Source organism: Solanum lycopersicum, chromosome 3 (genome assembly GCF_036512215.1).
Source record: "Solanum lycopersicum chromosome 3, SLM_r2.1".
Taxonomy (NCBI): Eukaryota; Viridiplantae; Streptophyta; class Magnoliopsida; order Solanales; family Solanaceae; genus Solanum; species Solanum lycopersicum.
In genome coordinates this window covers 63,972,604-63,982,217 of record NC_090802.1, presented here as the reverse complement: position 1 = coordinate 63,982,217, position 9,614 = coordinate 63,972,604, and the positions used below count along the sequence as shown (strand labels likewise).

At 35.2% G+C, this 9,614-nt stretch overlaps 1 long non-coding RNA gene across 8 annotated transcripts; it reads right to left on the bottom strand.

Annotated features, from left to right (window-relative positions):
* Positions 1 to 415: 415 nt before the first annotated feature.
* On the bottom strand, positions 416 to 9,001 carry LOC109119755 (uncharacterized). Of its 8 annotated transcripts, none has more exons than XR_011220165.1 (8): positions 8,696 to 9,001; positions 7,096 to 7,184; positions 6,721 to 6,988; positions 5,286 to 5,496; positions 4,478 to 4,669; positions 3,931 to 4,114; positions 1,103 to 1,283; positions 416 to 1,010 (listed from the first exon to the last, which is right to left on the bottom strand). It is a non-coding gene; the product is annotated as an uncharacterized lncRNA (long non-coding RNA). The 8 variants fall into 8 exon arrangements; XR_011220166.1 differs by having other exon boundaries at positions 1,110 to 1,283; XR_011220169.1 differs by having other exon boundaries at positions 1,110 to 1,283; positions 6,633 to 6,962.
* Positions 9,002 to 9,614: the final 613 nt, after the last annotated feature.

The window sequence follows — 9,614 nt, the reverse complement described above, 5'->3', positions numbered from 1 at the left end:
GTCCACTGACTTTGTCAACTAGGTAGAATAATATACAACTCTTTAAAAGATGTCAAGGTATAGAAATTAAACTTCGTCAAATGTAATGAACTAGGTGTATATAACGTAACCACTAGAAAGATCCGTAAGAGTTAAACTAGGCAAGTGTTCTGATGTAGAAATCAAAACCATAAATATTGTAAACTTCCTTATGTTACCAAAAATCTAACAATTGAACGTCACGAAATTAGACCTTGTGAAGCAAACCATTCTAGTGCTAATTAACATTAATTCTTACAAAAGGGAATTAACTTGTGTATGTACTATAGGGTAAAGAACTTTTACACTAAATCCATGTTTTTTTGTATGTAAGTTGTAGCAGATAATCTACTTTACTGTTCTTATTTTTTATAAATGACTATCTGTAGAGATCTGATAAAGAAAAACTCTCAAGTATAAAATATTATCAATCAGCCTATACGTACATGCCTCGAATATGAAGTAGTACCTTCAAAACTAACCAGAAATATTGAAAATTCATCTATGAAGGGATAATTAACATGTACTTTCCTCTGTAGAGAAACCATTCTCCATGATCCTCATCATCTTCATAACCACCTGAGAGCACCCTAGATCGCTTGTCCTGCAACTCAAGCAACATGGGTCCAATGCACACCCCATTGCCTGTCCACAATTCTACAACAAAAACACCTTGATTTCTCTCCAGATCATTCTCCGTCAATATTGACCCGAAATGATCCGAAGAGGTGGTCAGGAATATCCTCCAGTTTGATGCATTAACCGTTCCAGCTCTTTCATATAGCCCCTCCTTCCCTAATAAACGAGTTATCAAGGTGATCTACTTGATTCACCAGTATACAAGGTGTATCCAAGAATCAAATTTTTTCTCTTAAAATATTGGGCTCAGTGTCACAAATATCCTCCCGCTTGATGCAATATCCATTCCATCTCTTTTATATAGCTGCTCCTTTCCTAATAAACGGGTTGTCAGGGTGATCTTCTTGATTCACCTGTATACACAGGTTGATCCAAGAATTAATTTTTACGATAAAGATAATGGGCTCGCTTGAACTCATAAACAAGTGTGAGCTTACCCGAGGACATGCTACTTGAGGCCTTGTAGAAGCATCATATTTATGCAGTCACCAGTGCAGAGTCTATTTGTGGTTGATTGATTAATCATTTTGGCGACTAATTTGACTGCGGCATTCGACTCTTGTATCCTTGCCTTGTCCGATCCATTTTTGGAAGCACTTCAAACGTAAGTTATGGCCACAGGATGTCTGGAAGAATAAAAATATCAATCAAGATATATAGAAGTTTCACGAGTATAAAAACCTTAAAAGATAATAGACGTATGCAAATACTTATGCATACATAGAACCACGGGTGCAGCTGCGGCAGTACATACTTGTAAGTCAATTCAATCAATCTTACACTGAGAATGGCTATAAAGGAGCCATGGTTTCAAAAAAACACAAGACTGTCTAATCCTTTTAAAAAGATTATTGAGAATGTTGTGAAATGTTACTGATTTACTGTTAAAATGTCTGAGCCCTGAGGAGATCATTTTGGTCACATTGCTTGAACGGCGCATTTTTCCTGTGTTGCCAGTATTGCTGGACCGGCCTATATACTAAGATATGTTGATGCAGAACTAAATATTGTGTCCTCGGACAAGTATGAGGATGATGGGGATCATAGAAACTAGAACTCTACACAATATACATGTACTATGAGCCTTCTGGTTTAGTTTACATACTTCAGACTCGAGGCACGTTCTATAACAAGATATAAATTAGCAATTCATCAAAGTTGAAATGCTAAAAGTAAATTCCCAAAACTGGAAAATTGTACCTGCAGCTATATGGTGGGCAATATGTAGGAGAGGAACTAAAAGAGTTTTTTAAACAACTACACAACAAGTCAAAATGAATTGTATTTTAACTTTTTAAGTTTTTTGTTTAACCAAATATACTCTAATGATATTGTTTCGATCATTGATGTCTTACTATATACTCATGCTTAACTAGAGTTTCGGGTCAGAGTCCTACTGGATACATAGTTGTCTTTGTTAGGGAGAGCTTTACCCTTGGCGTGGGACTTCTCATGTCGTGAATCCGAATTTGATTGGGCCCCAATACCAACAAGGGTTGAAAATCGAAATCCAAATGGGAGAATAACTAAATATATTCATCTCTTAAGTTTATGTACAACCTTTTGCCTATATTTATTTTGGTTTATGGTGCACTCCGTGGTGTAGTTGGCATTCCATGGCTTTTGGGGTGCCAAATAATGACATGTTCAACATGAAGGATTGGTTCTTATTGGTACATATTCTTTTCCTCAATGTAAGTATTTGGTTACTACAATAAGTTTGCAATATTTATAGTTTTGATTTCTACATGAGAGAAACTTATCTAGGTAGAAAACTTTCCAGTAGTTATGTATATATACACCTAGTTAATTATATTTGATGGAATTTAATTTTTATACCTTGAAGATCTGTATATTATTCTACCTAGTTGACAAAATACAAAGAAGGATCAGCTCTAAAAGGAGACAAGAGAAGAAATAAAGAGGTCAAGGAAGTACATGTGATCGCACTGCCAACTCCTGACGGCTACCTCCACTAACTCCACACAATGATGGAAAACACATTACCTCCTAAGCAAGAATAAAGAAATTACCAATGGCAAGAAATGGAAAAAAAAAGTAAGATAAAGTAGAAGAAAAAAAAAATACATCTCAGTAGCGAATGCTCTCGTGTGAGCTGCGACATACGGAGACGGAAAGGAGAAAGATGGAAACAAACCCAAATGAGGAATCAAAGTGTGAGGTTTTGATGAATGCCGAAGGGAAGCATCTCCAAAGCTGAGCTGAAAAGGGAAAAGTGGAAGAGGAGGAAGTTATTTAGTTAACTATCCTAATTATAGATAGAGGGTTTGGTTTGGGTTGGGCCGTATATCAACAATGTTTGTGATGGAGAAATACGGCCCAACCCTCTTATCCATATTAAGAGAGGAAAAGTAATAACTTCCGCTTGTTCCACTCTTTACTTTTCAGCTTAGCCTCTCAGATGCTTCCCTCCGACAGCAACCAAAATCTCGCACTTTGATTCCTAATCTAGGTTTGTTTCCATCGTATTAGTACTCACACGAGAGCATTCACTATTGAGAGGTATTTCTCTTTTTTCTCTTCTATGTCAGATTTGTTTATTTATTGCCACTTATTTTTTTCTTGTTCTCGCTTAGGAGCTAATATGTTGTCTACTAGTGAGTGGAATTCATGGAGGTAGGCGCTAGGAGTTCACAGTGGTTGCAGGTACCTTTACCTCTTCTTTTCCCATCTCCTTTTAAATTTGACCCTTCATTGTATTGTGTCTGCTGGTTTTGTCAACTAGGTAGAATAATATACAGCTCTCTAAAAGATGTCAAGGTATAGAAATTAACTTCGTCAAATGTAATTAACTAAGGTGTGTATATACGTAAACACTAGAAAGATTCCTAATAATTAAACTAGGTAACTTCTAATGTAGAAATCAAAACCATAAATATTGTAAACTTCCTGAAGTTACCAAAAATCTTACAATTAACTGTCACGGAATTAGACCTTGTGAAGGAAACCATTCTAGTGCTAATTAACATTAATTCTTACGAAAGGGAAATAACTTGTGTATGTACTATAGGGTAAAGAATTTTTACACTGACTCGATGTTTTTAATATGTTGCTGCAAATAATCTACTTTTTTCTAGGTTATTGTTCTTATTTTTTATGAATGTATATCTGTAGATATCTGATGATGAACAACTCTCAAGTACAAAATATTATCAATCAGCCTATACATACATGCCTAGAGTATGAAGTAGTACCTTCAAAACTAACCAGAAATATTGAAAATTCATCTATGAAGGGATAGTTAACACATACCTTCCCTCTGTAGAGAAACCATTCTCCATGATCCTCATCATCTTCATAACCACCTGAGAGCACCATAGATTGCTTGTCCTGCAATTCCAGCAACATGGGTCCAATGCACACCCCATTGCCTGTCCACAATTCTACAACAAAAACACCTTGATTTCTCTCCAGATCATTCTTCGCCAATATTGACCTGAAATGATCCGAAGGGATGGTCATCAATATCATCCCGCTTGATGCATTAACCATTCTAACTCCTTTTTATACCCCTTCTTCCCTAATAAACGGGTTATCAGGGTGATCTACTTGATTCACTAGTATACAAGGGTGGATCCAAGAATTAAATTTTTTGTTAAAATATTGGGCTCAGTGTCACAAATATCCTCTCGCTTGATGCAATATCTATTCCATCTCTTTTATATAGTTGCTCCTTCCCTAATAAACGGGTAGTCAGGGTGATTTTCTGATTCACCAGTATACACAGGTTGATCCAAGAATTAATTTTTACATTAAAGATATTGGGCTCGGTTGAACTCATAGACAAGTGTGTGCTTACCTGAGGACATGCTACTTGAGCCAGGCCTTGTAGGAGCATCACTTTTATGCAGTCACCAATGCCGAGTCTATTTGTGGTTGATTGATTAATCATTTGGCGACTAATTTGACTGCGCCATTTGACTCTTGTATCCATGCCTTGTCCAATCCATTTTTGGAAGCACTTCAAACGTAGGTTATGGCTACAGGATGTCTGGAAGAATAAAAATATCAATCAAGGCATATAGAAGTTTCACGAGTATAGAAACCTTAAAAGATAATAGACGTATGCAAATACTTATGCATACATAGAACCACGCGTGGTGCTGCAGAGGTACAAACTTGTAAGTCAGTTTCATCACACTTGCACTGATAATGGCTATAAAAGAGCCATGGTTTCGGAAAAAAAAACATAAAGACTGTCAAATTATAGTACAAAATCCTTTTTAAAATGTCTGAAGAGATCATTCTGGTCACATTGCTCGAAGGGCACATTTTCTCTGTGGTGCCAGTATTGCTGGATTGTCCTATATACTAAGATATGTTGATGCAGAATTACTGTATGATATACCATGTCCTAGAGCAAGTATGAGGACGATGGGGATCATAGAAACTGGAACTCTACACAATATACATGTAATATGACCCTTGAACATAATGACTTCTGGTTTAGTTTAAATATTTAGACTCTAGGCACGTTCTATATCAAGATATAAATAACCAATTCATCAAATTGAAATGCTAAAAGTAAATTCCCATAACCCCAGTTCTAGTACTTCCCAAAAGTGGTACCAATTAATTATACGAAGCTAGTGAATGCAGTCATGTACCTGTATATTGAGATATATATCATCGGGGTTCCTCCTTTCTCTATGCTTCTTCCTCCGTATATTATATATGCATCATAGAGAAAATCGACGAAGCCCGTAACATAACATGCACCAGCAGACTCAGTGTCAAATGCTTGGCAAGCATTGGTCTGGAGAACAACGACGGCGGGAACCACCTTGTCAAGAGCCTTTCGCTAATCTTCGACGGACGCTGCAACAACAAATATTGGTAAAGCAGTCATTTGTTTAATTTACATGAATAGCAATTGAAGTTTTGCAATCTAGCTACTAAAAAAGATATCAATTAGTTAAGATTTTTGTTAATTTTTCATTAACAGCCCATAGCTAACTTTATTTTTTGATAATTCATCGCTAATTTAGCAACAGACTTTTATTGTTTTATGTATACAAAATGATGAAACATTAATTGATTGGTCTCAATTCGTTGTATGAGCTACTTGCTATGTCTAGCCAATTGCCATCATCACTATTTTTCACCAGAGATTGTTGGTTTGAATGGAAACATTACGGGAGAGAGAGAACTCTAAGCAAAAAATAAAGTGAAAAGAGTAATAAATTTATTTTGTTGTTATAAATAAAAAAAACCTTTGTTGATCAGAGAAGATAAAATTAGAGAAGTAACACGACTATGATTGAGCCTACTACACCTCTCCTCTTTCTTGTTTTCAAGAGCCCCTTAATTACTGATTCATTTTTTTTTTGTTATCTGTTTTTTGAGTACTAATCCTACAAGGAACGATACAACTGAACTCTCCATTAGATGAGACAGCTGTGCATGAAGAATAAGATTCAACGGGGGTCTTAGAACACTGGCACCAACAGAAGAACCTGCAGGAATGATCATCCATGGTAGATCACTCTCAATCCGGATAAAGTTAAGTTATTTTAATGTGATAAAAAATAGTATTCATTGTTTCAACACAACTCACTAATACTAGTTTATAGCAAGATGCACATGAAACAATGATGGAATGAGGGTTTGAGCTAAGGGACGCCAAATGTGACGAAAACTACACAAATCATCAACTACAATGCTTCTACTTAAGGTGCAGTACAGCATGCACAGGAAAAATTGAAAACAAATACATACGTAAACTTTTACTGGAAAATATGGTGACTTGGACAATGTCTTTCTGCTCAACATAGTAACCTAGAACGACTAGGAGAATCTTAGAAGAAGCACAGCTAAAAGGAAATCTAATTTGGAGACTCTGCTTTACTCTGGAGAAGTGCTTCTAAAGTTACTTTGGTTCTATAAACCTTCATTTGAAGATGAAAATCTAATAATTCCACGTCTCTGCATTTCTCTCAGATGAGTTACTATACCTCTTCAAAATAATTGATAAAGAGACGAATTCATTAGCAGTGCACTCCAATAGCAGTCCAAAAAAAAGCAGGATGCAATGAGACACACCTGCAACACTTCCTGCCATGCTCCCTAAACCAACGCATTTCTCTAGCCTCTGATTAGATCGAGGTATGATGAATTGCTTCTTGAAAACCACTGATTGTTGAGCCGTTAACCGCCAGATGTCACCACCTCAAGCACATATTTTCACAGGATGATTGAGTCATCACACGGAAATTCTATATACTTTTGTACTGCAATCTGAAGGTCCAAAAGTTAGCTCTCCAGATGATTTCCATTTGCACTTGCTTTCCATGCAAAAAAACATCAAAAGCTGGTGTATTTAGAGAGTGATGTATTTGTTATTTGCTCAAGTAGGAGTCAGTAAAACCCAAATTTTATTTCTTTTATTCCAAAGCAGACATGTTCACAGACACCTACTTGCAAGTGACTGATGACAGGCCTGAGAGAAGAACCAAGTCCTTATGCAGAACCTGTAACAATCACCTGACCAAGAAGTCCCCCATAGCCTGCAATTAAGAAGACACAACAGATGTTAAGCAACCAACGGCTTCACGTGTTATACAAACTTTCTCACAAATAAACATAGTTCTGCATAGCAAGAACACTACATAGGAGATATCTAATTGGTTTCAGAAACTGAAAGTAGCACTACTCCTAAACAATAAAGCAATTTCCTATCCTTTAGCATAAGGATCCTAAAAGAGCTTTTCTTTGTCAGAAATTTCTTCTACTTCTTCCTTTGATTATTTCAATAGAGGTTCAGTTACAAACAGACATTTATTATTCCAAACACCTTTGTAATCAAAGTCTCAACAAGCACATTGTTCATTTTCAACTATCCAGATAGAACTATTGCAAAACCATGATACAAAACCAGTGCCACGGGAAGCAACTACAAAAAAGTAGATTGCAAGGCTATGGAGTTGAAACAGTCTGAAGCCAACGGAATATTGAACTACCCAATACAACAACATAACCAATAAAATTCCACAAACTGGGGTCAGGGAAGGGTAGAGTGTACACAAACCTTCCCCTTACCCCTAACTGGTGGAGATAGAGAGGTTATACATTCTTTAAATCGCTCGGGAAATGAAGTAATAAATCCAGGCGAGAAAGCTTCAAATGGGACATTTCAGTATTGATGGATCATTCAGAGGTTATGAACATTACCCAACCAGCTACCACGGCACACTCTATGTCATTTTTGTGACAGTAAAATAGTTTCTATTTATTAACTGGTGTAGACCTAAAACTTAACAAATAAATATGTTCCTTCTCATGCACTTAAGCTATAGAAAACAATAGATAAGTAGAGTACCATGACCCAAAAGAAACATAGGTAGAAGGTTGTACATGTACTTACCATTTCTGAATCACAGATAGTGGTAGTTGATATGGTGAAGTGGAAGACATTAGAGATTGTTTGGCTAAGCATATAAGCTGGTCAAACTGGCTTATAAGCACTTTCTACCTTATCTAAGCATTTGGTAAACATTAAACGCGCTTATAATCCAAAATCAACCAAAGCCCTAAGTTGGTCATCATTTTAGTCCTTCATATGTACAAAAAGGACTATATCAATTACATGTATATATGAAGAACTTAGATGATCAATTTTTCCATACATTAAGAATCATTTTTCCATATATGAAAAGACTAAAATTGTCCAACTCCCATAACCAAGAAACAGCCAAGGTCTTAAATCATGTTTTTATCTAGAGCAGGATTCAATCTAGTCTGTTCTCCTAACACACACTCTCCCTCTTACCACTACAACAATGTCCCTGTAAAACAAAATTACTACAACTACAGTTCAAAAGGGAAAATAAAGTGAATTTCATCAAATTCAAACGTAGCTTAGATCGGTTCGTGTAAGAGTTTTCATCAGGAAAAAAAACACACAAGGGAGATATCAAAAATCAAAATGAATAACACTTTTAACAATATAATCTCATCAAACTGCAAGTTCTTGGAACAAATTAGAATTAAATAAATGAAAATGAAGGAGGCAAAGTACCTGGGCTTCGATGCCGATGGGATAAAAACATCGTGATTCTTCAATCAATGAATACAAAATCAAGAAATTGTAAGAACCCTAAAAACCCAAATATTTGCAGCAAGAAAGGGCGTTGAAGGGTGGCGTACTTATATGAACCGACCCGACAATTTTATAACTGGATCCGGATCTTTTAGCGGCCCATGGACATAATTGGGTGATTGGATTGGGCTTTATTAGAATGTTTTCGTTTTGTTTTTAAAGTTTTTTTATTTATTTTTGGGACAATTTAAGAGACCTCTGTCGGATTTTAATCATAGTGATTTTTTTCTTATGATTTAAAATATTACGAATTTGAAGAATATGGAGATATGAGGGATTGAACCCCATGCAAAGTGCATAGCTCTAGCATTTGAGTTGCATCCCCGACTTCTAATTAAATTGATCAAACTTAGATGATTCGAGTATTACGTTTCTTATCTTCCTTAATATTTTTAACTATTATATAATTTAATACTTTGCCAAAATCAAATTCACTTAATAATTAAATTAGAATTTGTGAACTTTAAATTCTTAAAAATATATTGTATTAAAATGTTATTTAAAGAAAAAATAATAATGACAAGTTGGTAGCAATTTGAAAAATTATTAGCATTTTATTATTATCGAATTTAAAATGAAAAATGACCTAAAAAAATTATGCGAAAGTAAATCAAAAAGGGAAAAATGAATCTTGAAACACAATAGCTATTGCTTATGGTAAAATTTTGATAAGTAAAACATTATTTACTTACGTATGAATGTAAAATCTTTTAAATTTTTCGTTTTCATAACAAAATTTTAATGGATGCATATTCGAAATTTAAATATAATGGCACTATAAAAAAAAATTGTGAGTTACATGAGAATTTTCTTGAAAATTAATATGAAAATTCAATAA